Raw genomic sequence first — 5,139 nt, forward strand, 5'->3', positions numbered from 1 at the left:
GGGACTCCACTAACTGACTCAACTGGCTGCGATCGACCATTGGCGGTAGTCGGTACCAAGGCCAGAGGAATAGTTCTGGCTCAGGTCCTTGGATATTCAGATTGATCCGCCATTACTTACTGGAGAACATGGAATCTGTTCACCTCTGTTCGATCGGAATAGGCAACCGGGTGGTGCTGCCTTTCCTTGCCCCCTTGTCGTAAATATTTAATTTACCATCTTAATTTCTATGCAGGTAAGTACTTAATCAATAATAACTCAATCGGAAAAGAAAAAAACAGAGTCCGTGGTGTTAGAGTTCTTAGGGGTTTTATTCCTTAAAAAGGAATGGTCATGACCTGGATATCGGATTCTTACCACCACAGGGGTGTAAGAAGGGATAGAGCATACTTTATTGACATTACATTACTTTTATACTTAATATACACAATAGAAGTCAATGTAGAAGGCGTAACAGCTGAGAGAAACAAGATAAAACACACACGTGGTCATGATACGTAATTAGGAGGCGTGAACTAGGCGTGAACATAGAAGTGTGTGCGAGAAACGTCACAGGTAGGTGTCATAAGTGGGTGGCAACAGGAGCAGAATCTTGCAATGTCAGCAGGAATCTGAGGCCTGGATGCGCGCGCAGCTGCATGACGTGTGATTGACGTGAAGCTGGAGTGCAGGGGACTTGACATTTAAACTGACGGAAAGAGACAGAAGTCTGGCATGTCAGATCAACTTGTGCTTCTATCATATCTGATATCTGATGTTTAGGAACTGAACTATCTGGGCGGAAAAGGTCTCTGGGGCAGAAGCTATTCTATACTGACTGTGAGTGCGTGTATAAGCGCCTAAGAGTCTGCATGAGAAGCGTGGGGGCATGGGCCTTCCATGGTAGCGTGGTAATCAGAGGCTATGAAATTACTTGCACAGAGACAGTAAGGCCAGGCCTTTTCGCTCTGCAGCTGGGGGAATGTTTACTTGAACTAGTAGGCAGGAATGCATCTTCGGAGAGGGAAACAGATAACTCGAAGGTTGAATTCATTCTTGGCAGGCAGCAGTCTGAGCTAAGCGCGGTGGGCCGCGCTGGAAGTAAGGCAGAGTTCACAGGTACGGGGGCAGCCTGGGCAGCCTGGGCTTTCAGAGCCAGAAGGCAGAAGAAAAAGCTTGATGGCAGAAATTCAGGGCCTACTTTGCCAGAGCTGAAAAACGTGCAAAGTACACCACAAAAAGACGTTGGCATAGCATACTTAGGAACGGACTATTCAACCCATTCAGGGTGGGTCTGAAAGAGGACATGTTAACGTTGGACGCAAATGTATTTGCGTCTTCATAGCTGGCACAGGAGGGAAGTTACATGTACTTTAAACTCGTACATGGAGACGGTGGGGTACACGATAGGGAACATAACTTGACCAAAAATGTATATTTCCTCATTCCCTCCTTGTTCCCTACGGACCCTTCATGATATCTCGATCATCATGAATTGATCAGTCTGTTCTTGTAACATAATTTGCTCGTCTCTCTTCCGTTGTCGGTTTGAGAGAAAACTGGAATGTTCAATGCACGATGTGGCGCACAGTCCACATATCGCCGGCCCACACTGTAGGCACAGGCAGCAACTGAATACTATGACAAGGCCAATGCCTAGGAAGGATAGGATCTTCCATCCCCAAGCGGACAACGTTGTCCAGAACCAACCGGACCAAGTCCAGGTGCCTGGATTCTGATGTATTAAACTTGCAATTTTGTGAAGACGTGTAATAGCTTTGTATACAGATGGCGCGTTTTCTGGAATGAAAACACAGCAACTTGACCCGATGACCTTACAAGCTCCACCTCTATCTGCCAAGATGACGTCAATAACGAGACGATTTTGAAGGACAACAATCCGCATAGCAGACTGCTCCTCTGTTAAGTTACCTAGGGCGGAGGCAGTTTCATGTACTACTGCTTCAAGGGTTCTAGTTAATCTACGTATTAATTTGCTGTTTTGGACGGGACCTGTGAAGAAAACGAATCCTTTATTAAAATCTGTGTATTGCTCCCATGCCGTTTCAGTATAGTCGACAATCGGGAGATCTCTTCGGAATCTATCTTTTACTAGATTTGTATTTCTATGATAATCAGGAGGAGCTAGGAAAACAGGGGGCAGAAGGAAAGCGAATCACTGACAGATTATCGATTTCTAAAAAATCGACCTACTATAACATCGAGTCTCTAATATCGATAGCACTAATATCGACACCCTATACTTAACATGAAAACTACAATAATATCGAGCAATCTATATCGATGCACAAAAATATCGTCTACAGAAATATCGTTAGCATTATTTTCGAAAACCATAATATCGACACTCAATACTACATATACCACACTACAATAATATCGAATACAAAAATTTCGATAGCACTATTTTCGTCAGTATCAAAATATCGATAGCTAAATTATACTCTTTTTTTTATATATAACACCAATAAATCTATTGTCTAAGTAATACACACATTTCTAATGACTTCACTAATGTTTTTAGAAATTATTAAGTCACATTTAGTGTACAATATTGTGTTTTCGCAATTTGTATATAAACTCTTTGTAAACATACTTATTTAATACTTAGTACTCATTTTACATAATCTTAATTTATTACAAGACTTTTATTTTACATAAATATATCATTTCAATTCCTCAACATAAACTATATAAGAAGATATATCTTAAATGTTTTACTTAAAAAAAATTCAAACTAACCTATAGTAACTCGTCTTTACATATCTGACCAATCAGATGGCAAACTTAATTACACATAGACTATATAAACCAATCACAAACAGCCATACAAGTTGCAGGAAATATTCTTCGTGACCACATACTGCCAATTTTGGGAGCACCATCTATATTCTTCTCTTCAAGAAAATTCGTCCTAAAACTACAAGTAAGTAATCATATAGCCCTGTTAATAAACTCTAATTTTTTTGTCTATTAATTATAGACGAAGATTTGTAACCTAATTTGTTGTTTCTTTATGTACTTTACCTTTAAACAGACTCTACAAACAAATCAAGTTATACTTCAACTTCAAGATACAGGACACTTTAAATTTAAAAAAGGTATCTACATATGTTTAACATTTACTTAACGTTCTTTGCCAATTATTGGCCTAATTTAAAACTCTATACTTTGTTTCTTAGCCTGTAAATCTTAATACATAGTGTGAAGCCTAAATTTTTTGAGGAATAAACGTTACAATGCTGTGTAAAAAATATATTCTTCCTGTTCTTAAATATGTTTTAATGTGCTTTTACTCATAATACATGTGTCATCCTCGGTTCTTTTAAGCAATTAAGTAACAATGCTTTATAAGAAATGTTTTTTTTTTATATAACATATAAACGCATTAGTAATTTTCATCAACTTTCTCTCTAAACAGAACTCAAAGGTACAGAAAAGACATAATTCACATCAAACAACAAACATTCTGCTACTACTATAATTCTCTTGGTAAGATCATAAATAAAACATAAGTAGCCTTTATAACCTCTATGAAAAGTAATAAAAATAAAATGCCTCTTCTTATGCATCTGTTACTATAATCTTCCTGTTCTTAAATATGTTTTTTAGTGCTTTTACTCATAATACATGTATCATCCCCGGTTCTTTTTAGCAATTAAGTAACAATGCTTTATAACAAATGTGTATTATTTACATTACATATAAACGCATTAGTAATTTTAATCAACTTTCTCTCTACACAGAACTCAAAGGTACAGAAAACAGATAATTCACATCAAAGAACACACATTCTGCTACTACTATAATTCTCTTGGTAAGATCATAAATAAAACATAACTAGTCTTTATAAACTCTATAGAATGTACTAGAAATGAAAATGACTCTTTTTATGCATCTGTTAGTATAATATTGGAAATGTCTCTTTTTAAATTCAAATAAACAAAACAATTTTTAGAGACGTTATAACGTAAAACAAAAGTTACCAAGAAAAAAATTGTAACTTTTCCTATAACATACTTAATTATTTCTCAACAGACCGTGGCAATAGAAGAACAACATCTAACTGAACAAGCATCTACTTTCGATAAATAGAACATTAGTGGTGGTAAGTAAATTACTAGAAGAATACTAGCTTTATTTAAAATCTTTTATACATGTCAGATTATATTAATATTTGTATATTAACTTTTCTAGATACCAGAAATCAAGAATGACTGATGATGCAAGATTTATTACATCTCAGAAAGGCAAATTTTTGTTATGCTATATGGGCTACATTTATACTCAGGAGAAACAAAAAGACCTTAAAGTGAATTGGAAGTGTACAAAATATTACTCCAATAAATGCTATGGCCGTGCTACAACAAGGGAAACTAGTGTTATAAATACCACTGAACATAATCACCCACCAAACATCTCGGAAATAGAAGTGAGATCCACTCTTGAAAATATCAAGGAATTAAGTACCAGATCAGAACTACCTACCAACGTAATTCTGAAAGAATTACTACCTAAAGTTCCCAAAGAAGCAAGAGGTCAGCTACCATCTATTGCTACCATTAAAAGAACAATAGCAAGAAAAAAAAAAGCAAGTAGACCCAATATACCAACGCCTAAAACTTTTGAAGAAGTCATAATTCCGCCAGAGCTTGTAATTACTCATAATGACGAGCCATTTATATTTTATGATAATCATAGCAAGGACAAAAGAATAATAATGTTTGCAACTAATAACAATATTAAAAAATTAACTGAAAGTACTACTTGGATGATGGATGGTACTTTTTCTATATGCCCAAAACCTTTCTACCAGTTATACACAATTCATGGGCAATATCATAATACCTGTATCCCCTTCATATATTGTTTATTACCAAACAAACAAGCCACTACTTACTCAGAAATCTTACAAAAAATAAAGGAACAAAGTTCTGACTACTTCCTAATGAAAATCATCATAGACTTCGAGCAAGCTATGATTAATTCTATTTTGAAAACTTACCCACACACATCCATTCAAGGATGTTATTTTCATTTCAATCAATGTCTCTGGAGACATTTACAAAAATCTGCCCTTAGTGTTGAGTATGCAACAAATATAACTTTTGCATACCAAATTAAACATCTCATTGCTCT

General features: G+C 35.9%; 1 long non-coding RNA gene across 1 annotated transcript; it reads left to right on the plus strand.

Moving 5' to 3' along the window:
• The first annotated feature begins 2,856 nt into the window (after positions 1-2,856).
• Positions 2,857-4,117, plus strand: LOC147665930 (uncharacterized). The gene is made up of 4 exons (XR_015304949.1): positions 2,857-3,101; positions 3,422-3,492; positions 3,747-3,817; positions 4,039-4,117. It is a non-coding gene; the product is annotated as an uncharacterized LOC147665930 (long non-coding RNA).
• The last annotated feature ends 1,022 nt before the right edge of the window (positions 4,118-5,139 follow it).

Source organism: Lissotriton vulgaris, unplaced genomic scaffold (genome assembly GCF_964263255.1).
Source record: "Lissotriton vulgaris unplaced genomic scaffold, aLisVul1.2 SCAFFOLD_8057, whole genome shotgun sequence".
Taxonomy (NCBI): domain Eukaryota; kingdom Metazoa; phylum Chordata; class Amphibia; order Caudata; family Salamandridae; genus Lissotriton; species Lissotriton vulgaris.